This window comes from Anomaloglossus baeobatrachus, chromosome 5, assembly GCF_048569485.1.
Source record: "Anomaloglossus baeobatrachus isolate aAnoBae1 chromosome 5, aAnoBae1.hap1, whole genome shotgun sequence".
NCBI classification, from domain to species: domain Eukaryota; kingdom Metazoa; phylum Chordata; class Amphibia; order Anura; family Aromobatidae; genus Anomaloglossus; species Anomaloglossus baeobatrachus.
This window is the reverse complement of record NC_134357.1, coordinates 404,802,960-404,828,113: the sequence shown is the minus strand read 5'-3', so window position 1 is coordinate 404,828,113 and position 25,154 is coordinate 404,802,960.

The window sequence follows — 25,154 nt, the reverse complement described above, 5'->3', positions numbered from 1 at the left end:
TTTTTAACTAAGCCATTATGCAAGCAAACAGTCAGTGTACCTAGTGGCATCCTAAACGTGGCTATTGTACTTTTGTCTAGTCACAGTATTGCAAAGATATTTGCATCACGTCTGCCTGCATTGCACACTCAAACTCTTTTTAACTAAGCCATTATACTAGCAAACAGTCAGTGTACCTAGTGGCATCCTAAACGTGGCTATAGTACTTTTGTCTATTCACACTATTGTAAAGATATTTGCAGCACGTCTGCCTGCATTGCACACTCCAACTCTTTTTAACTAAGCCATTATACTAGCAAACAGTCAGTGTACCTAGTGGCATCCTAAACGTGGCTATTGTACTTTTGTCTATTCACACTATTGTACTCTTTTTAACTAAGCCATTATACTAGCAAACTGTCTATTCACACTATTAAAAAAAAAAAGGGAACCAGCACGATCTGAAATTGGCATGCATCAAATAAAAAGTGAAAATTCACAAATTTATTCCAACTGTACTATGATAAAAAAATGAGATTTTTAGCAAATAATTGATCAATTTTTTGAGCCACCCCTGCCAACGTCACGGCAAATCTCAATAGGGGGGTCCTACTCTACATTCTGTATTTCATGTGCCATGCGGCCTCCTAGATAAAGTTAAAAGCAGAACCATAATAGAGCACACATACCTGTAACCTGTATATAACCGCTTCTATGTTGCAAAAGGGCACTTGTGGATAGAGACCAGCCCAGGTCCCAGCATGTGGAGCAAGCCCTACATATACCAGGACTATATCAGAACTGATCCTCCCAGTGTCAAACAGCAACCATTGATAAAGGCAGACCAGATCCAAGAATGGTGCTTAATTAGCATTGCCTGTGGAAAGGGGTGAGGTAGCATAACTACGGTCAAAACAGAGAAAAAAAGGGAACCAGCACGATCTGAAATTGGCATGCATCAAATAAAAAGTGAAAATTCACAAATTTATTCCAACTGTACTATGATAAAAAAATGAGATTTTTAGCAAATAATTGATCAATTTTTTGAGCCACCCCTGCCAACGTCACGGCAAATCTCAATAGGGGGGTCCTACTCTACATTCTGTATTTCATGTGCCATGCGGCCTCCTAGATAAAGTTAAAAGCAGAACCATAATAGAGCACACATACCTGTAACCTGTATATAACCGCTTCTATGTTGCAAAAAGGCACTTGTGGATAGAGACCAGCCCAGGTCCCAGCATGTGGAGCAAGCCCTACACATACCAGGACTATATCAGAACTGATCCTCCCAGTGTCAAACAGCAACCATTGATAAAGGCAGACCAGATCCAAGATTGTAGTACAGTTGGAATAAATCTGTGAATTTTCACTTTTTATATGATGCATGCCAATTTCAGATCGTGCTGGCTCCCCTCTCTCTATTCACACTATTGTAAAGATATTTGCAGCACGTCTGCCTGCATTGCACACTCCAACTTTTTTTAACTAAGCCATTATACTAGCAAACAGTCAGTGTACCTAGTGGCATTCTAAACGTGGCTATTGTACTTTTGTCTATTCACACTATTGTAAAGATATTTGCAGCACGTCTGCCTGCATTGCACACTCAAACTTTTTTTAACTAAGCCATTATACTAGCAAACAGTCAGTGTACCTAGTGGCATCCTAAACGTGGCTATAGTACTTTTGTCTATTCACACTATTGTAAAGATATGTGCAGCACCTCTGCATGACACCCTCCTGCTCTGTTTTTAATAAGCTATAATGATAGCAAAAAATACTGCCATTTAGTGGCATCATAGAACTGGCTGTTGTATTCCATTAGTGCCCCACTGGTGCCAAGCTATTTCTAGCACCTCTACATGACACCCTCATGCACATTTTGCTACGCTAATGTTATAGCAAACTCATGGAATTCATTGCTGCATTTGATAATTCGGAGGGATAGAAAGTCAGGCTTCCTTTAGCTTTTCCTTCTGTTGATAGACAGCATCTCCAAGAGAAATTTCCCCTCCACGTCTAAGTGTGTAGAGGCAGCTAGTGCGCATGCGTGTGCCGATTTACCCCAGCTGCAGCCAAATTACAGTGTTTCGCCTAGTGAGTATGCTCAGCCTGACTGTGCTATTCCTGACGCTAAGTCTTCATTTCGGGATACAGCGCATGCTCCCACACTAAGTGTGAAAAGCCTCTTTGCATAGGTGCTTGCATTACGTGCCGGGTCTAAGTCCTGTTTTGTGCCTAGACACCATGCTAAAGCTGATAGTCTTTTTTCAGATACTGTATTTCATGCTACTGAGAATGCTCAGGCACTTACTGCATCAGAGACTAGGTCCGGTAATGAAGTCTTTGGCCCTGCCCCTGATGTGGGGGGGCACATATAGACCACAGGGCATCAGGTGTCCTCCCAAATGGCTTGCAGAGGGCCACCCCTATGACTTGTCACCGCATTATTGATGGTCAGACGATGACTGGTGAGGTGTTTGGGTCATGGCAGCCATGAGGTCATCATTGAAGTTGCGTTTCCAAATAGGACGCTAGTTATGCCACTCATGACGTGTCACTCTACTTTTGTCTCCAGGAGGTGCATTGTGGTTCACCCTGGTTTGGGGCGGACCCAGGTTATAAAAGGGGCTGGAGCCAACAAGGAGGTGCGCAGTCTTCTATTATGCTCCGAAAGAGCACACCTCCATGTGTTGAACTCATTGCGGCTTTAGGCCAGAGGTAGGCAAGGATAGGGTGTCGATGCAGGCCACCACCACAGTTGGTAATGCAGAACGGTTAAGACCAGCTCCTGTCCTACCAGTCCTGCTTGTGCAGCCCAGTGGCATTAACAGGCCTGCTGCTGCTGATGCGCCTGCTGTCCATAGGTGTGCCCCTACGCACACGGTCAGCGTACTCAATGGCCCCTGTGTTGTTTACAGGGAGTTCCTGGGCTGGGTGGGCATGTAGACCCTGTGACTCTAACAGGGCTCACAGTCTCCAGATCCGAATGGCGTCTAACTCGGTTCAGGCTACTATTAGTTTCATAGCCACACAGCTCTGTATCCTCCACCAAACCTTCCAGTTGCCAACCTCTCCTTTTCCAACTGGGAGCACGGTGGACACTGACTGCTGATGGGGATATATACCTTTCTCTTTCTTTTCTTATTAATTTTCGTTATATAGCGGTAACATAGTATATACCACTTTATCCAAATCTGCCAGTCCCACTGTAACAGATGGTGTTTCTTCAGCAAATGTTACTGTTGCTTAACCACCAAATCCACGGACCAAAACTTTTTTCCCCTTTCCAACACACCTGTTCCCCTTTCCACCAGCATCTGTCCTTTTTCAACTCATTTTGGTATATGACCAAAAGTGCAACTGTGCAGGGACACCGTACTCAACGACATCTCAGCACAGCAGCCAGCCCTCGATCCCTCAGATGTGGACAAGTAAAAGACCATTTCCTCCTATCCATGACAAAGCGTTGAGATTCACTCTGTGCAGCACTGGTGTTTAGTGGAAAAGTAGATCTAAGATTGCGTACCACATTCTGCAGATACTCCTGTATACGTGCGTCCATTTCTATGGCAGGAATTATTTTGCCAAATTTTGTCTTGTACCGGGGAAATAACAGTGTGGCAACCCAGTATTCTGGATTACTTTGAATTCGTACAATCCGAGGGTCATGTTGTAGTTAGTGCAGCAAGAAGCCGCTCATGTGTCTTGTGCATCCAAAAGGACCAAGTCCTTGGTGTGTTGGTGGCAGAGAGGTGAGAATCGTGCCTCCTTCCTCTGCCCTCTCCCCACAACCTCGCACAACCGAAATGTGAGCAAGCTCTCACTCATCTGCTGAGTCTTCCATGCCCATCGCCAGTTCGTCCTCCATTTCTTCATGGGCTCCTGCACCTTCCTCAACACTTTTTGCTGATACTATGCGCCCTTGTTAATCCCTCTCCCTCACCATGACTGCCGCATAGGTGCCGCTGACCATCTGGACCTCGTAGATCTTGTTATCCCTTCCGCATATGACTCCTCCTGTACTTCCTCCCCTTCCTCTTGTCCCAACACCTGACTCCGAATAATAATTACAGTGTGCTCCATCATGTAGATGACCAGAATTGTCACGCTGAGAATGACATTGCCAGTGCTAAACATCTTCGTCGACATTTGTAAACTGTGTAGCAGGGTGCATAGGTCCTTGATCTGACACCACTCCAGCAGCGTGATCTGCACCACCTCTGGATCAAGTTAGCCCAGGCTATATGTCATAACGTATTGCAGCAGGGTTCGGCGGTGCTGCCACAAACGCTGCAACATGTGCAGATTCAAATTCCTGCGTGTGGGCACATCGCATTTCAGGCGTTTAACCACCAGACCTAAAGACTTCTGTAGCGACAAAAGTTGTTGAGCTGCTGTGTGCGCACGATGGAAGTGAGCACATAGCGAGCGTGCACGCTGCACAAGGCCATGTAGGCCGTGATGGTGTTTTAAAAATTGCTGGAGAATTAGGTTCAACACGTGAGCCATACAAGGCACGTGTGTCACATTGCCCTGACGATGGCCTGCAGCCAGGTTTGCATCATTGCCGCACACGGCTATTAAGTCACCAACGGAGTCCGCTCCGTCAATTTGTACTCCGGTCGCCAGGTGACAACGTGTTCCTTTCATGAATAGTGCTGATGATGGGAGAGGAGTCGATGCCAGCGGCGCAGGTGGACGCAGGTTATGCTCACCCACTAGGCTGCATTACCTTGACAGATGTAGAATCTCTGGCTGAATGTAGCTGGTGGGTATCTCACAGATGAAATACCATCATTCAGCTACAACCAATGGGAAGACACCACACCCTTTTTTATTCACATCCTGTCTGCAGACCACTGCCAGACATAGCTATGAACCTCTGGTTAATTTTACCTCCAGTTCAGTTTTATGATTTCTTCGGCGCTCCATTGGGAGACCCAGACGATTGGATGTATAGCTACTGCCTCCGGAGGCCACACAAAGTATTACACTAAAAAGTGTAAGGCCCCTCCCCTTCTGCATATACACCCCCCGTGGGATCACGGGCTCCTCAGTTTTATGCTTTGTGCGAAGGAGGTCAGACATCCACGCATAGCTCCACTGTTTAGTCAGCAGCAGCTGCTGACTATGTCGGATGGAAGAAAAGAGGGCCCATACTAGGGCCCCCAGCATGCTCCCTTCTCACCCCACTTTTGTCGGCGGTGTTTGTTAAGGTTGAGGTACCCATTGCGGGTACGGAGGCTGGAGCCCACATGCTGCTTTCCTTCCCCATCCCCCTGAGGGCTCTGGGTGAAGTGGGATCTTACCGGCCTCCAGGCTCTGAGGCCGGGCTCCATCCACAGACCCGGAGATCCTGCTGGAATGGAGCTGAGTATCGTCAGGGACAAGGCCCTGCAACGTTAAGGTACTCTGTGTCCCCGTACAGACCACGCACACACACACCAGCATGCTGGGTGTGTTAGTGCGCCGGGGACAACAGCGCTGCGCGCTGGGGCTATACTCACTGCAGCTTAGCTGAGTGAGTTAATGTGTGGGAAACTGCCGCGCCGGCCGCTGCTAGAAGCTGCGGCGCGGATGAGACTTGTGGTGCGCCGGGGACTTCCGCGCTGACCGTGCTTCTACGACGGCAGCGCTTATAAATCGAGTCCCCGGCTTTTGCGGCCTAGTTTCGTTTCCTTCCCGCCCCCGGGCCTGCCAGTCAGGGAAGGGGCGAGACGCTGTACAATGGTCAGCACCGAGGGCTGGAGTCTTATTTACATACTCCAGCCCCCTCACTGGGCACAGTGGGACGCCAGCTTCCCGCTCTTTGTCTGGGGCACGCCCACGGCCCGCCCCTCTTCACAGGACGCCGGCAGCCATTCCTGCATGCAGTCTAAGCTGGAGAACGGACACAGGCTCTGGGAGACCCGGTCAAGGGATTCTGGCGACCACACACCCGCTTAAGCGGGCGGTAAGCAGCACCTTGGTGCTGACCCCACTAGTGCCACAGTGTTTTGTGTACTTTATGCTTGTACCTATATTGCACTGTACGGTCGCTTCTTGGCTATATACCCCTAGATTGCTCTGAGGAGACAACAGCATGTCGTCCGCAGAAAAGCAAGGGTGCCAAGGCACAGGCTTTCGATGCTGTCTGTACCACATGTGAGGCTGTTTTACCGGCAGGTTCCACTAACCCCCATTGGGTAGAGTCTCTGCTAGTGGTGGCCCAGAGAGAGCCACCTGTGAAACTGTCCAGAGGACAAAGTTTGCAGTTTTTTGCTGATAAAATGTCTGGGACTATGACCAAGATTCTAGAAACTTTGCAGTCCAGGCCGGTGACTCAGACAATGGGCACTGTTGAATCAATGCCCCTCGGTCTCCCTCAGTTGGAACTAATACGTGCTCCAAGGGGGTCCCATACATCCCAGACTGAAGGCTCTGCACGGACGACAGTCCCAGTCAGCCTAAGCGAGCTCGCTGGGAGAGACCCTCGACTTCACACACTGGTCAGGGTCTCAGCGAGAGGATTCTCTGTATGATGAGGCAGAGGTAGCTGATCAGGATTCTGATCCTGAGACCGCTTTCAATCTGGATGCTCCTAATAGTGACGCCATGGTGAATGATCTCATAGCGTCCATCAATAGACTGGTGGATATTTCTCCCTCAGCCCCTCCAGTGGAGGAGTCAGCTTCGCAGCAGGAGAAATTCCATTTCAGGTATCCCAAGCGTAAATTCAGTACTTTTTTGGGCCACTCTGACTTCAGAGAAGCAGTCCAGAAACACCACGCTTATCCAGACAAGCGTTTCTCCACACGTCTTAAGGATACACGTTATCCCTTTCCCCCTGACGTGGTCAATCGCTGGACCCAGTGTCCAAAGGTGGATCCCCCAATCTCCAGGCTTGCGGCTAGATCCATAGTTGCAGTGGAAGATGGGACTTCACTTAAAGATGCCATTGACAGACAGATGGACCTCTGGTTGAAATCTGTCTATGAAGCTATCGGCGTGTCGTTTGCTCCGGCATTCGCAGCCGTATGGGCACTCCAAGCTATTTCAGCTGGTCTTGCGCAGGTGGACACTGTCACACGTACATCTGTGCCGCAGGTGGCGTCCTTAACCTCGCATATGTTTGGCATTGCGACTTACGCTATTAATGCTGTCCTGGACTCTACGAGCCGTACGTCAGTGGCGTCCGCCAACTCCGTGGTTTTTACGCAGAGCCTTGTGGTTAAGGGAATGGAAGGCAGATTCTGCTTCCAAAAAGTGCTTAACCAGTTTGCCATTATCTGGTGACAGACTGTTTGGTGAGCGATTGGATGAAATCATTAAACAGTCCAAGGGTAAGGATTCTTCCTTACACCAGCCCAGATCAAACAAAACTCAACAGAGGAAAGGACAGTCGAGGTTTCGGTCCTTTCCAGGCTCGGGCAGGTCCCAGTTTTCCTCGTCCAAAAGGACTCAAAAGGCTCAGAGGGGCTCAGATTCCTGGCGGGCTCAATCACGCCCAAAGAAGGCAGCCGGAGGAACCGCTACCAAGGCGGTTTCCTCATGACTTTCAGCCCTCTCTCTCTGCATCCGCGGTCGGTGGCAGACTCTCCCGCTTTGGCGACATTTAGCTGCCACAGGTCAAAAACCGGTGGGTGAGAGACATTTTGTCTCACGTGTACAGGATAGGGTTCTGTTCTCGTCCTCCGGCTCGATTCTTCAGAACTTCCCCACCTCCCGACCGAGCCGATGCTCTTCTGCAGGCAGAAGGAGTGGTAATCCCTGTTCCTCTGCAGGAACAAGGTCACGGTTTTTACTCCAATCTGGTTGTGGTGCCAAAAAAGGACGGCTCTTTCCGTTCCGTTCTGGACCTAAAACTGCTCATCAAGCACATGAAAACCAGGCGGTTCCGGATGGAATCCCTCCGCTCCGTCATTGCCTCAATGTCTCAAGGAGATTTCCTAGCATCAATAGACATCAGGATGCTTATCTCCACGTGCCGATTGCTCCAGAGCACCAGCGTTTGCTACGATTCGTTATAGAAGACGAGCATCTTCAGTTCGTAGCCCTGCCCTTCGGTCTGGCGACAGCCCCACGGGTTTTCACCAAGGTCATGGCAGCAGTGGTAGCAGTCTTGCACTCTCAGGGTCACTCTGTGACCCCTTACTTGGACGATCTACTTGTCAAGGCACCCTCTCAAGAGGCATGCCAACACAGCCTGAACGTTGCGCTGGAGACTCTCCAGAGTTTCGGGTGGATCATCAACTTTTCAGAGTTAATTCTGACCCCGACCCAATCGCTGACATATCTTGGCATGGAGTTTCATACTCTCTCAGCGATAGTGAAGCTTCCGCTGGACAAACAGCGTTCACTACAGACGGGGGTGCAGTCTCTCCTTCAAGGCCAGTCACACCCCTTAAGACGCCTCATGCACTTCCTAGCGAAGATGGTAGCAGCAATGGAGGCAGTCCCTTTCGCGCAGTTTCATCTGCGTCCACTGCAATGGGACATTCTCCGCCAATGGGATGGGAAGTCGACGTCCCTAGACAGGAACGTCTCCCTTTCTCAGACGGTCAAGGACTCTCTTCAGTGGTGGCTTCTTCCCACCTCATTGTCAAAAGGAAAGTCCTTCCTACCCCCATCCTGGGCGGTGGTCACGACAGACGCAAGTCTGTCAGGGTGGGGAGCAGTCTTTCTCCACCACAGGGCTCAGGGTACGTGGACTCAGCAAGAGTCCACCCTTCAGATCAATGTTCTGGAAATCTGGGCAGTGTATCTTGCCCTGCAAGCCTTCCAGCAGTGGCTGGAAGGCAAACAGATCCGAATTCAGTCGGACAACTCCACAGCGGTGGCATACATCAACCACCAAGGCGGAACACGCAGTCGCCAAGCCTCCCAGGCAGTCCGGCGGATTCTGATGTGGGTGGAAGACAGAGCATCCACCATATCCGCAGTTCACATCCCGGGCGTAGAAAACTGGGAAGCAGACTTCCTCAGTCGCCAGGGTATGGACGCAGGGGAATGGTCTCTGCACCCGGACGTGTTTCAGGAAATCTGTAGCCGCTGGGGGATGCCGGACGTCGACCTAATGGCGTCTCGGCACAACAACAAGGTCCCGATTTTCATGGCGCGGTCTCACGATCAAAGAGCTCTGGCGGCAGGCGCCTTAGTTCAGGATTGGTCGCAGTTCCAGCTACCCTATGTGTTTCCCCCTCTGGCACTGTTGCCCAGAGTGCTCCGCAAGATCAGCTCCGATTGCCGCCGCGCCATCCTCGTCGCCCCAGACTGGCCGAGGAGGTCGTGGTACCCGGATCTGTGGCATCTCACGGTTGGCCAACCGTGGGCACTACCAGACCGGCCAGACTTACTGTCCCAAGGGCCGTTTTTCCATCTGAATTCTACGGCCCTGAACCTGACTGTGTGGCCATTGAGTCCTGGATCCTAGCGTCTTCAGGATTATCTCAAGACGTCATTGCCACCATGAGACGGGCTAGGAAGCCGACGTCTGCCAAGATCTACCACAGGACGTGGAAGATATTCTTATCTTAGTGCTCTGCTCAGGGATTGTCTCCCTGGCCATTTGCATTGCCTACTTTTCTTCCTTCCTGCAATCTGGTTTGGAAAAAGGTTTGTCGCTCGGCTCCCTTAAAGGACAAGTCCCAGCGCTGTCTGTATTCTTTCAGAAGCGCCTAGCACGACTTCCTCAGGTACGCACGTTCCTGCAGGGGGTTTGTCACATTGTCCCTCCGTACAAGAGGCCGTTAGACCCATGGGATCTGAACAGGGTACTAATTGCTCTCCAGAAGCCGTCCTTCGAGCCTCTGAGGGATGTTTCACTTTCTCGACTTTCACAGAAAGTGGCCTTTCTGGTAGCGGTCACATCTCTTCGGACAGTGTCCGAGCTAGCAGCGCGGTCAGCCAAAGCTCCCTTCCTGGTGTTTCCCCAAGACAAGGTAGTGCTGCGCCCGATTCCGGAGTTTCTCCCTAAGGTGGTATCCCCCTTTCATCTCAATCAGGATATCTCCTTACCTTCCTTTTGTCCTCATCCAGTTCATCGATATGAAATGGATTTGCATTTGTTGGATCTGGTGAGAGCACTCAGAATCTACATTTCCCGCACGGCGCCCCTGCGCCGCTCGGATGCACTCTTTGTACTTGACTCTGGTCAGCGTAAAGGGTCGCAGGCTTCCAAATCCACCCTGGCTTGATGGTTCAAGGAACCAATTCTTGAAGCCTACCGTTCTGCTGGGCTTCCAGTTCCATCAGGGCTGAAGGCCCATTCTACCAGAGCCGTGGGTGCGTCCTGGGCATTACGGCACCAGGCTACGGCTCAGCAGGTGTGCCAGGCAGCTACCTGGTCGAGTCTGCACACTTTCACCAAGCATTATCAGGTGCATACCTACGCTTAGGCGGATGCCAGCCTAGGTAGAAGAGTCCTGCAGGCGGCGGTTGCCTCCATGTAGGGAAGGGCTGTTTTACAGCCCTAACTTGAGGTATTAATTTACCCACCCAGGGACTGCTTTTGGACGTCCCAATCGTCTGGGTCTCCCAATGGAGCGCCGAAGAAGAAGGGAATTTTGTTACTTACCGTAAATTCCTTTTCTTCTAGCTCCAATTGGGAGACCCAGCACCCGCCCTGTTTCCTTCGGGATTTTTGGTTTTTTCGGGTACACATGTTGTTCATGTTGAATGGTTTCAGTTCTCCGATGTTCCTTCGGATTGAATTTGTTTAACCAGTTATTGGCTTTCCTCCTTCTTGCTTTTGCACTAAAACTGAGGAGCCCGTGATCCCACGGGGGGTGTATATGCAGAAGGGGAGGGGCCTTACACTTTTTAGTGTAATACTTTGTATGGCCTCCGGAGGCAGTAGCTATACACCCAATCGTCTGGGTCTCCCAATTGGAGCTAGAAGAAAAGGAATTTACGGTAAGTAACAAAATTCCCTTCTTTGTGTGCTTGTTACCTGACTACTTTTCCTGCTTGCTGTTTATGTACCTTGTTGGCCGATCCGCATTTCACTTCTGCTTGTTTTCTGATTAAGTCCTGGCCGTCCCATTCTGTTCCTGTTCCTCAATTAATGTTTTGACCCTGCCTGACTACTATTCTCTGGAACTGCAGCCTTCCACAGGTATTAATCACCTTGGGCCCTGTGCAAATCCTAATCCCTGTATAGGGGTTAAAGGGTTTCAGGGTTCTAGGGGTCCTGCTTAGTGAGTGGCTTCCCTCTAGCCTATCATTAACAGCCCATCTGAGTGTGTGGATCAAGGAAGGCGTTACACCGTGCTCTCTGCAGAAGGCCATGTGGGCCAGGATAGTGCTTTAAAAATTGCTGGACAACCAGGTTCAACACGTGAACCACACAAGGCATGTGTGTCACATTGTCACAGCGAAGGGCCGCACCCATGTTTGCATCATTGTCGCACCCGGCCTTCCCTGGCTGCTGGTTGAGTGGAGACAACCATTGATGAAACTCGGTATCCAGAGCTAACCGTCCACAACTTCTCAGCGGTGTGACTCACATTTCCTATACATTTCAAAGTAAAACTTTGACCGCCTGATGGCATTGAGCTCTGCTGCCAGCATAGTAAGGAGGTGTGTGGTAGTCCTTGTGCACAGTTACAAGGAAGGGTGGCCTGACCACACAGGGTTTGCGCCAAGGTGGAGGACCCACACGAGGTTGAAGAGGCAGAAGCAGTGTATTAACTTCTACATACAGAAGAAGGATTGAAACAACTCGTGGGGACGGCAAGACTTGTACAGCAGACCCTTCTCCATCTCTCACCATAGTTTGCCAGTGCCCAGTCAGTGACATGTAATGACCCTGTCTATGCTTACTGGTCCAAGTATCTGTGTTGAAATGCACCCTGTCGCACACAGAGTTTCTCAAGGAAGCGGTGATGTTGTGTGTGACATGCTGGTGTAGCGCGGGCATGCTTTTCTTGGAGAAGCAGTGGTGAATGGGCATCTGGTACTGGGGCACAGCGACAGACATAAGGTCTCTAAAATCCTGTGTGTCCACTAGGCGGAAAGGCAGCATTTCGGTAGCCAACAGCTTACAGAGGGATAGAGTCAACCTCTTAGCTTTGTCATGGGTCGCAGGAAGTGGCCTTTTATTTGACCACATCTGAGGGACAGAGATCTGGCTGCTGTGTGTAGACGGTGTTGAGTAGGGTGTCCCTGGAAAAATGCAGGTTTGTGAGGAAAGTGCAGGCGGAGACATGATGTTGCCTTCATCCAACGTTGGTGCTATCGATGTTTGAGAGAGCTGTACACACTCACTTGTTTCCCCTTCCAAACCAACTGACGACCTACCAAGCAAACTGCCTGTTGCGGTTACAGTGGTGGAAGTTGTGGGTGGAAAAACAGGTGTTACAGCTGTCCCCACAGTCCTAGAAGATGACGAGCGCGCGGATGCACTGGAAAGGGCAGGCGGTGGATGGTTCGCTCCGCTAGGCCGCATTGCAGCACGGTGAGCTTCCCACCAGGCCATATGATATTTATTCATGTGACGATTCATGGAAGAAGTTGTCAAACTGCTGAGGTTTTGACCTCTACTAAGAGAACCATGACAAATTTTACAGATCACATAATTTGGGCGATCTTTTTCTATGTCAAAAAAGGACCAGGCTAGGCAAGGCTTAGAGGCCATGCGACCTGTTGATCCACCCCGAATAATGCTCAGAGGCAGAGTGGTGGCTGAGGATGCAGTTGTAGACGTGCTACCAGTGCTCCGACTGTGTCCAGGAAGGCGCAAGGTAACTTCGTCGTCGGTTGCATCCTCCTCCACCGCCTCTGTTGACCTCCTCGAGTGTCTGACTGTGGGTTGACAGTAGGTGGGATCTAGAACTTCATCATCAATTGTTGTGTTTGCACTCCCCTCCCCCTCAGACCGAGCCTCTTCTTGCCCTGACCGAATATTTAAGTTGTCATCCCAATCGGGTATCTGCGTCTCATCTTCATCAGTATGTTCCTCATTGTCTATAACCACAGGTGTTGGAAAGGCAGCATTTTGGTAGCCAACAGTTTGCAGATGCTGAAAATCAACCTCCAAGCCATGTCATGCCCTTCTAAAAGCATGTAAAACACAGCGAGGGGACTCCAACCACAGTCTCCCTCGTTGCCACTAACTGGGCCACACACACCCCACTTGACTGGCATCGGTTGAGCCCCCTTTTGAAAAAGAAAAAGATGCTTTGCATGAAGCACTCTCAAAAATACGCGTGCCTTTCCCGTCCCCTGGCTGACCCAGGGGAAGAAAAGTCCTCTGAGAGCCATGACTTGTTCATCTTGGTTCTTTTAGAAACACAGCGAGGGGACTCCAACCACAGTCTCCCTCGTTGCCACTAATTGGGCCACACACACCCCACTTGACTGACATCAGTCGATGCCCCTTTTCAAAATGAAAAAGATGCTTTGCATGAAGCACTCTCAAAAATACGTGTGCCTTTCCCGTCCCCTGGCTGACCCAGGGGAAGAAAAGTCCTCTGAGAGCCATGACTTGTTCATCTTGGTTCTTTTAGAAACACAGCGAGGGGACTCCAACCACAGTCTCCCTCGTTGGCACTAATTGGGCCACACACACCCCACTTGACTGGCATCGGTTGACCCCCCTTTTGAAAAAGAAAAAGATGCTTTGCATGAAGCACTCTCAAAAATACGCGTGCCTTTCCCGTCCCCTGGCTGACCCAGGGGAAGAAAAGTCCTCTGAGAGCCATGTCCACATTGTCAGTGGACAGACACGTGTGCTTATCTGCCAGCAGACCCCCAGCAGCACTGAAGACAGGTTCCGAGAGAACGCTGGCTGCAGGACACGACAAGATCCCCAAGGCGTACGTGGCGAGCTCAGGCAATTTATCCAGATTGGAAGCCTAAAATGAGCAGGCCTCAAGTTGCACAATAATGGAATCGATGTTTCCTTGCATATACTCATATATCTGTGTGTCCTCCTCTTTTTCCTTGTCCAGCTCTTTTGTTTTCGCATGAGTATATGTCCTTGTCACTTTCCCATGTGTTGTGAGTTGTTTGTCACCTTTTGGACACCTTTGAGGGTGTTTTCTAGGTGTTTTTCTGTGTTTGTGATTGCCTGCCATTGTTTCCTATGCAGTTCGAGTTCGGTTCGTCGAACGTTCGACGAGCCGAACTCGAACGGGACCTCCGTTCGGCGAACCGACCTCGAGCCGAACCGGGACCGGTTCGCTCATCTCTAGTTATCAGAGACTAAACAGCGCAAATACTGCTGCAGGGTCTGATTCATGCTCTCTGTTTTTGCCTATTATAATGTGGATGGAATGCCAATGAGTATGACAATTTAATCCCTAAGTGAGAGCAGAATGCCCTCCAGAAATTAGAAATAAATTGAGTACCCCTATCAGAGACAATGCCAGACAGGACTCCATGGACTCTTACAATTTCACGGATAGATACCTGAGCTAACGTTTCAACATTCGGTAAAGATGGCAAGGCATTATTTTGGAAAACGTAACAAAAAGGAAATAATTGCACTTTGTAGTGCTAAGATCTGTTGAACAAAGAAAATAGGAATATAGACATGCATTACTGCTATAAAAAAACGTAAAAACTGAGATAGCACACAAAATGGCCAGCTTTATGTGAGCCTTGCCGTTGGCTGTTGGGCTCACATAAAACTGCCCATTTTTGTGTGCTTAGTATCTTAATTTTAACGTGTTTTTCACAACAGCAATGCATGTCTACAGTCCCATATTCATTGTTCCACATACAGTATCTTAGAACTACAGAGTACAACTGCCTCCATTTTCTTATTATGTTTCATGTTCAGTTTGCACCTGTTCACATTACAAAGGTAGTATGTGCCATCAGTCTGTTTCTTCAATTTTGTAAAACCTGTCATTCACATCAAAAATAACCATATTACCAACAGAAATAGGAAGATGTGTAAAGAAATGTATGGAAATATCCATGCAAGGTTTGCTAGGCACACTTAATGGCAGCAAACAACCAGACGTACAAGAGTGCAATAACTTAGAACGTGCACAAGTGGCACAAGCAGACACATAGGAGACCACATCCCTCTGTATTTTGGGTCACCAAAAACGACGCAACATGAAATCCAGTGTGCCCTTCACCCCAGTGAGACCAGCCAGGACAGAATCATGATGCTCCCCCAGAACCTTAAGGCGAAGAATCAAGAGATTTAATGACTTATTAGCTGGAACCATCAATGGTGCCTCATTCTGAGCTTAAGCAATCTCCGACACAACCTGGGTTCTGAGTGGCGACACTACAACTCCCCTCTGTAGGATGGACACCGGTTCCTCATTAGGTTCCCACCTGATAAACTATAGGACAATGCATATGCCTTAAGGCCCCCGTTACAGGCAACGACGTCTGTTGTGAATGTTAGTTATGTTTTGGCTGCTGGGAGGCTCCCTCTGGTGGCCAGGAATGGTTTGGACTTGGACCAGGTGTGTTGTGCAGTGGGTGTTTCCTTTGCTAACTCTCTGCTTATTTATTTAAATCCTGGTCTGATTGCAGGCTGTTGCCGGATGTCAGTTGTTCTTTGTATCTCCAGCCTGCTTAATCCTGCTCTACACCACATCTTCCCCAGATAAATGCTTGCTCTTTATTTATTGTCTGGTTCTTTTGTTTATCTGGGTTTGTCATTTGCTGTGGTTGGTTTCAGTTTATTTGCTTGCAGGGATTTTCCCCCTTAGTGGATTGTTGAGGAACTCCCTGCAGTTCTGTGTGGAGTATAGCTCCTTTGGGTCCATGTGTTTGTGGCTTGTTGACTTTGTTATGATTCTTGTTTTCTGTTCATTGGTATGACAAGAGCACCTGGTATAGGACGGAGTTCAGATCGTGCGATCTGAGGGCCTTTTTGTACTATCAGGAAGTTGGTATTTTGCAGGGTTTTTCTCTGGCCACCATCAGTCTCTTTCCTGTCCTTTCCTATTTTAGTCATCGGGGGCCTCACCTTTTGCTAATCCTGTCATCTACCTGTGTATTGTGTTTTTCCTATATCACTGCAGTCTTTGCATGTGGGGGGCTAGCTATTCTTGTCTATTTTCTGAGGCAGAGAGTTATTCATCTTTCCTACCTTTAGGATATTAGTACTCCGGCTGGGTCCGCGGTGCACAGGATGTTAGTTCACCCCTCGTCTACTTCTAGTTGTGATGGTTAGTAAGGGGATGGCAGCCAGATTAGTTGCCAATGCTCTTGTCACCTTTTGCCAATGATTTGTGGTGGTCTTCCATGGTTCCGGATCATAACAGACATCGCTAACGAGATATCGCTGGGGTGAAGGAATTCGTGCCGCACATCCATCGTCGTTAGCAACGTTGTTGCGTGTGACACCTACGAGCGAACGCTAATGATACGAAAAGTGACACAAATCGTTGATTGTTGACACGTCGTTCATTTTCAAAATATCGTTGCTCGTTTTGGATGCATGTTGTTCGTCGTTCCTGAGGCAGCACACATCGCTACGCGTGACACCCCGGGAACGATTAACAACATCGTTCCTGCGTCCTCCGGCAATGAGGTGGGAGTGACGTTAATGCGGCTGCTCTCCGCCCCTCCGCTTCTATTGGAGGCCCGCTGTGTAACATCGCTGTGATACCGCATGAACCTCCCCCTTCAACAAGAGATTGTTCGCCAGCCACAGCGACGTTGTTAGGAAGGTATGTTGGTGTGACACGTACCGGCGATATTGTTCGCCACAGGCAGCGATTTGCCCGTGACGTACGCACGACGGGGTCGGGTGCAATCGCTAGCAACATCGCTAGCGATGTCGCTGCGTGTAAAGCAGCGTTTAGTGTTTTTAGAACCAGGACGGTAGCTAACAAAAAATGAAACCTGTTAAAGAAAAATGATCACCGAGCTTGTCTCGGAGAAAGGCGCTTTGGTCCGTAATTACAGTGACAGGGTGAATGGTGTTAAGGAAATAATCTGATCTAAAAATCAGATTGTTGCCATTATTATTATTATTATTGTTTTAATTTGTTACACCTTACATTCAGATTTATGGGAAGGCCAATTTGCGTGTAGTGTGCCTTTAAATATAAGATGATATATTAGTAGTTTGGTACATTGCAAGAATGTACCAGACATTATCTCAAAGATTAGGCCCCTGATACACATAGCATGACTTAGCATGTTCCTTACGTAAGTTAATATTAAAAAGCTCCTAGACTATATAGTAGTCTCGACATTAAAATTCCTTCCAGGGACACAGCGGTACAGTAGCATCAATAGCCCCCCTCTACATGCTACAGTGACCAGCCTAGTCCTCTTGGTCACAGAATCCTGCCACTACCCACAAGACATAAGTTTCACCCCCATTTTGTAGTCTGGACATTAAAAATAGGTGATTCAAAACCAGCTGCGTGGACTGGTTGCCAGCCAGAATTTATACAGGTACAGAGTGTAGAAAAGTACATGGAGAGGAATGGAATCAGAAGATATAGGGGACAAGAATTGGAAGTAAATTTTATGAAGGGCAGAAAGGGACTAGATTAGATCAGGGTGGTGAGGTGATAGGCTAGTCTAAAGAAATGCATTTTTAGGGCCCACTTAAAGATGTGGATGTTGGGAATTAATTGGATTGTTCTTGGTAGGGTGTTCCTGAACATAGGCACAGCTCGTGAGAAATCTTGAAGACAGGAGTGGGAGGTTCGAATTATTGAGGATGTCAGCCTTAGGTCATAGCAGAGTGGAGGGCACGGGTGGAGTGATAGACAGAGATGAGGGAGGTGAAGTAGGGTGGTGCGGAACCGTGGAGAGCTTTGCGAGTGAGAGTGATAAATTTATGTTGGATTCTGTAGCAGATAGGCAACTAGTGCAATGACTGGGAAAGAGCAGAGGCATCAGTGAAGTGGTTGGAGAGGAAAATGATCCTGGCTGCGGCATTCAGAATGGATTGGAGAGGGGAGAGTTTAGTAACAGGGAAACCAATTAGTAAAGAATTACAATAATCCAGGCGAGAATGAATGAAAGCGACAGTAAAGGGCACTTTGCACACTACGACATCGCAGGTGCGATGTTAGTGGGGTCAAATCGAAAGTGACGCACATCCGGCGTCGCTGTCGACATCGGAGTATGTGAATCCTTTTTACTACGATTAACCAGGGCAAAAGCGTCAAAATCGTATGATCGGTGTAGCGTTGGTCATTTCCATAATTTTGGAAGGACGGATGTTACGATGTTGTTCCTCGTTCCTGCGGCAGCACACATCGCTGTGTGTGAAGCCGCAGGAGCAAGGAACATCGCCTTACCTGCGTCCCGGCTACAATGAGGAAGGAAGAAGTTGGGCGGGATGTTTACGTCCCGCTCATCTCCGCCGCCCTGCTTCTATTGGCCGCCTGCCGTGTGACGTCGCTGTGACGCCGCACTACCCGCCCCCTTAGGAAGGTGGCGGTTTGCCGGCCAGAGCGACGTCGCAGGGCAGGTAAGTGCATGTGAAGCTGCCGTAGCGATAATTTTCGCTACGGCAGCTATCTCAAGATATCACAGCTGCGACAGGGGTGGGGACGTTCGCGCTCGGCATCGCTACCATCGGCTTGCGATGTCGTAGTGTGCAAAGTACCCCTAAGAGATTTTGTAGAGTCAACAATAAGAAAAGGATGAATTCTAGCCATTTATCAAACTTGGTCAACAAAATACCGAGACAGGTCCATTCAACACACAAACCTGTGGTCCAGCATTAGAAATAGAAAAAGGAAGACATGCTACAATGATTAATCTTTGCCTCTTGGTCACAAAAGCCTGGCACTACCCACAAGACATAAGTTTCACCCCCATTTTGGAGTCTGGACATTAAAAATCCTTCCAGGGACAGTGGTACAATACCATCAATTGCCCCCTCCCCATAGGGCTTTAAAACACCAGGGAGTTATGGCCTACGAAAGACACAGGCTGTGGGCCGGTATTTATTTATTTATTTTTAAATCAAGACATGCATTAGTAGGCCAGTGGCAAGAAACACATCTTTTAAAGGGAACCTGTCACCACTGCGGCCACCACCACCGGGCTCCTATATACAGCATTCTAACATGCTGTATATAAGAGCCCAAGCCGCTGTGAGAACATAAAAAACACTTTATAATACTTACCTAACGGTCGTGCGGTTGGTCATATGGGCTTCTCCGTTGTCCGGTGCCGGCGCCGCCTCTTTAGGCCATCTTCATCCTCCATCTTCTGAAGCCGCGGTGCATGACGCATCCAATGTCATACACACTCGCCGGCATTCAGGTCCTGAGCAGGCGCACTTCGATCTGCCCTGAGCAGGGCAGATCAAAGTATTGTAGTGCACCTGCGTAGGACCGGCGAGTGTGTATGACGTAGACACATCATGCACACAGGCTTCAGAAAGAGGATGAAGATGGCCGAAAGAGGCGGCGCCGGCACCGGAGAACAGAGACGCCCATATGACCAACCGCACGACCGTTAGGTAAGCATTATAAAAGTGTTTTTTATGTTCTCACAGCGGACTGGCCTCTTGTGACGCCCCAGGGACATCGATCCAGATTCAGGGATGCTACAGGGTCTTCTTTTAATATGGCAAACAGGTATGTCAGATTATGTATGTGTCGTGACTCCACTCACGGCTTGCGGTCAGGGATATGGATGACTGCCAGTGCAGATTTTATGAGTGTCTGGGGCTGATGGGGATGGCAGTCAGATGGTGTGGCCTCCCGTGAGTGAGGCAGACCCCAGGGGCTCAGGTGTGTAGAATGACGGGTCCCAGAATAACTCAGGCAGAGTTCAAAAGTCATTTAATTTTTACTCACACAGATGTTATGGTGAGCTGACCGGACGTTGCTGTGATAAATCAGGTAGGACCAGGAGCTCCTTCAGGCCAGTCTGAGGGTAACAGGTTAGCTTGCCTTCTTAGCACTTCTGTGTTCGGATAACCCCCTGACCTGAAGTACCATGGGGGTCTATCCAGGGAGTCGCTACTGCTTTTTCTCCCCTTTTTGGACTGTTTGCCGGCAGCATGGACCAGGTGAGATGGCTTCTGGCTCTGTCTCCTTATGGGTCCCTGCGTTGCTGCTGAGGCTCGGACTCTGTCAGGTTGGTGAGGTACTTGTAGTTCCCCACACCGGCAGGTTTAGCAGATAGTTACACTAGAGTCTACTCTAGGGACCTGTACCCCTTACGTGCCTAGTCACCAGGAGCACCTCTTCTTCTGACTCCTCGGAGACCGTTTTCCCCCGCCAACTGTCACTACACCATGCAGGGTCTCACTAGTGGCAGCGCGCGAGTCCGCCTCGCGACTGTCGCGCTCCACTACCAGACTGGCTCTCCTCTCTTCCTTACAACCTCTGCACTTTAGCCCCCAGCCCCTCCACTCCACCTCTTGATGGGATTTGAAAGGTAGCCCCCTCTGGAGACTACCCAATGGTCCCCTCTAAAGGTGTGGGAGACCTGGTTGCTATGTGTCTGTGCACACCTGTACACACCTCATTCTGGCCTTTAGGATTACCTGGAAGTACTATCCCAGCATGGGTGCAGTACTCAATGGTGCCTGACCGGGTCAGGGGCGCCACATTCCCCCTTGGTTATTGACAGCACGTCTTCGGGCTGCAAAGACAAGAAAAATATAACACAAGTTTTTCCCACACAGGGGAGATATTTACATGTAAACATACCAGGTACCATACCACCACCAGCCACCACCCACAAGTCATTAACCCAAGACCCGAATATGAGGTGATGACCAGTCCTTTTGGTGACCTGGTCTCGACCTGGTCTGCCGCAGACCATTTCGGCGACAGTCCTCTTTGTCCTGGTGGCGTAGGGTAGGCCCCATAAACAGGCGTACCTGCTTCGTCTTTGTTGGAGAGCAGGCCCCATAAACGGGCGTGCCCCCTTGATGGTGCAGAGCCATGCCCCTCAACAGGCAGACTCTGGAGTTAGTACCACTGAGGTAACTATATACACTTCGAGAGTTTGTGGTTATAGCCAGTTCATAACCTATGGTGTTATGATCCGGAACCATGGAAGACCACCATAATTCATTGGTAAAAGGTGACAAGAGCATTGGCAACTAATCTGGCCGCCATCCCCTTACTAACCATCAACACTAGAAGTAGCCGAGGGGTGAACTAACATCATGTGCACCGCGAACCCAGCCGGAGAACTAGCTATCCTAAAGGAAGGAAAGATGAATAACTCTCTGCCCCAGAAAATAGATTAAGAATAGCAAGCCCCCCACATTCAAAGACTGCGGTGATATAGGAAAACACAGTACACAGATAGATGATAGGATTAGCAAAAGGTGAGGCCCCCCCTGACTAAAATAGGAAAGGGCAGGAAAGGGGCTGATGGTGGCCAGAGAAAAACCCTGCAAAATGTCAAATTCCTGATAGTACAAAAAGGCCCTCAGATCGCACAATCTGCACTCCGTCCTATACCAGGCGCTCTTGTCATACCAATGAACAGAAAACAAGAATCATTACAAATTCAAAAAGCCACAAACACATGGACTTACAGGAGCTATACTCCAAACAAAACTGCAGGGGGTTTCCCAGCTAAGCAACTGAGAGGGAAAATCCCTGCATGCAAATAAACTGAAAACAACCACAGCAAATGACAAACTCAGATAAGAGTAAAAGAACCAAACAACAAATAAAGAGCAATGCACTTATCTAGGGTAGGTGTGGTGTGGAGCAGAATGAAGCAGGCTGGTGAACAAAGAACAACTGACATCCAGCATAGCCTGATCTCCTAATCCTAATCTCCTAATATCCTAATCTCCATAACCTGATTTCCTAATCTGAGGCTTAGGAAACGGGCAGTGATAGAGCAGCTCTCAGCCTGTTAAGGGTCTCTTAAATACATGTCTCCTGATTTGTTCATCCTGTGTATAAGGATGCAGTAGGAAAAGAATCGGTGGACATTAACTGCGTTGGTGACGGCACTTGCTGTAGTAGTGCAAAAAATATTGGCATCTGGGGAGCAAGTCCTGAAGGCCAGCCAGTGGCATGAGATTGTGGCAAGCCTCTGTGGCATCCCTGAGGTTTCAGTCGTCACAGGGTACTGCACCTCAGCTGAGGTGCGGTATTCATCCCGGGTACAGAGGAAGTCATTGCCGGTAAACACCACAATCCATACAATACACAGTCAGTTGCCCTCCCACTGGGACTGGGTTAGGGTAGGGTACTGGGGGTGGCCATCACGAGGTATGGGATCTCCTGCCCACTAGTTCAGCAATATGGGGGGTGGAGCATCATCAAAGGGGCTTTGAGGCGACACATACACACAGAAAAGGAAAGAAAAGGACACCGACCATGAACTGACACGGATTGGAAGATCTCTCAGAAAAGCCAGGAAACCATGGTCTGGAGGTGGAGCGCTCAACCCGGGTTTCTTTATAGAAAGGGGGATCCCAGTGCTCACGGGGAGTGCGAAAGGCACCTCTGAGCTGTTCCACTAGCCATGCCCTGGGATGGAGGGACTATCAAAAGGAAGGACACACAGAAACAAGAACCAGCCTTGGCCTCCGAACTATCCGGTATCGGCTGGATCCCATGACAGTGGAGCTCCACACTCCAGAGGTGGTGATACTTCAGTGAGTAAAGAACTTGACTGCAACCCCTGTGTTGTCCAATCCTTCCTGTGCCCTACCCTCACCTTAGCTGCATGGCAACAGGAAACTACGACTCCCAACATCCCTGGGGCCTGAGCTCTGCCTGTGGAGAGCTGCACCAACCGAGCTACACTAGCATCTGCCCCAGAGGATTCCTCCCGCAGTGGCGGTTCCTATATTAGCTGCAAACCACAGCTGGTGTCACGAATACAAACTCTACTCCCCTGTAAATAACCCCTCCATCTATATTGACATCGCCGGGGTCACGGAACCAGGCCTGGCCACTCTGACATCTCACCCTCTACACCGGCCCTGTGATGAGTAACCCCCCAGACCCCGTGGGTGCGTCAACTTGGCATCACGAACAGGATTTTGTGCCCGTTACGGATGGGTACTGTGCGCCTAACGAACTGTGTATATAGTGTTCACTCAAAACAACGGTCGACATTAGCTGTGCAGCGCGGGAAGAAAAGGGACGCGTCATCGTTGGTGGAGCCCAGGGAAGCACTCAAAGAGGAGCCCCGCTGCCAGAGACAGGTGAGTTGGCCCGATATGTCAACTGAGGAGGATCAGGCTGTCCCCATAGCCGTAGCCACAGCATCAGTAATACCATTGACAATGCCGTATCTTCCGGGGGCATCATGGCTACCGCAGTACTCGGGGGAGGCGTATACTCTGACTGACTTCTTAGATTTATTGTACAGCTTGTTCCGAGTATACCCCCTGGCTGAAATCCAGAGAACCAGCACTCAGTAGCCAGCAGCCAAAAAGGAGTAAAGTGCTGATATAAAGAATGTAAATAGTTGATTAGTTAATGGTGTCCTGAATATTAATATTGCTTTAAGTGATAAGTGTGATTTCAAATGGACGACTGGGCCACTGGACTAGGTGTGGCCAGGACTACCATGTTAATAATTGGCACCTGTTGTGCTCCATACCAGAATTAACATGACCAGAGGTCCCCAAAACCTGTCGAGCATGCAGAAGTAAAGAAGAGTGGTGGGAAACGCTCTGAAGCACACCCAGGGCCTACGTTGGGAGTTTGAGACAGGTCCCCCATACTGCTTATTTGTTGCTAATTAGTTGCACATGGTCGGAGCGATGCAAGGTGCAAAAGCAAATGTTTTACTGCATTTTATGGTATTAAGAATTTTATCTGCCTTAATGTAGAAAATGTAAGAGTTTGTAATGTTCAAGAGACCATACCTCCCATAAAGGAAAGAAATGTGACTGTTTCAGAGCATAACCGAATTTTGCAGTTGTAACTACTGTATTGTTTTCTTTGCAGCCCACGGACGTGCTGGGATTCGCTGTGGGGGAGTGTGGCACCCCTGAGGCTTCAGTTTCCACAGGGTATTGCACCTCGGCTGAGGTGCGGTATTCATCCCATGTACCGAGGAGGTTATTGCCGGTAACACCACAATCCATACAGCACTCAGTCAGTTAACCTCCTACTGGGACTGGGTTAGGGTAGGGTTCTGGGGGTGGCCATCATGAGGTATTGGACCTCCTTCACACTAGTTCAGCAACCTGGGGGGTGGAGCGTCATCAAAGAGGCAGTGAGGCGACACAAACAGAAGAAGAAAGAAAAGGAAACCGACCATGAACAGACATGGATTGGAAGAGCTATCAGAAAAGCCAGGGACCTGTGGTCTGGAGGTGGAGCTCTCAACCTGGGTTCCCAGATAGAAACGGGGATCCCAGGCACAGGCACGGGCACCCATGACCCGTTCTACTAGCCAGGTGCTGGGGTCAAGGGACTGCCAAAAGGAAGGACACACGGGAAGGAGCACCGGCCTTGGCTTCTGAACTATCCGGGATCGGCTGAAGCCCATAACCGCAGAGCTCTGCACTCCAGAGGCGGTGATACTTCAGTGAGTAAAGAACTTTGACTGCAACCCCTTTGTCGTCCAATCCTTCCTGCGCCCTACCCTCGCCTTAGCTGCACAGCAGCAGGAAACTACGACTCCCAACATCTCTGAGGCCTGACCTCTGGCTGTGGAGAGCTGCACCAGCCGAGCTGCGCTAACATCTGCCCCAGAGGATAACTCCCGAAGTGGCGGCTCCTATGTTAGCTGCAAACCACAGGTGACGTCACGAATACAAACTCTATTCACCTGTAAATAACCCCTCCAAGTTTATTGACACCACCGGGGTCACAGAACCGGGCCTGGCCATTGTGACATCCCACCCCCTACACCGGCCTGGTGACGAATAACCCTCCCAGGCCATGGGCGCGTCATCTCAGAGTCCACAAGCATAAATGGCCACATTTCCAGGACAAACATTTGGTAAATATGCCAGTTTAGTGTTTGGGCCTGTGGGCGAGTGCTTGTTGGCTGACTGTATATTGTCATTTCCATCTCAAAGCCTGGATTAGGAATACCTGAAAACTGGGCTGGAAAAAAAAAATCAACTTTGCTGATCTGCTTGCAAATGTGCAATGGCAAGTGCAGGCAAAGGGGCATCTGCGCCTGTATCCTGGACAGGGTATTGGCAGGCATGTAGCACTCTATAAACTTATTCCTCAATCTCCACCTGGTCCACATGCAAAGATTTCTCTTAAATTGTGAACATGGAGCACTTGAGACACAGAAGCAGGATGGTTATACTGATTATGTCGTCATCATCACAA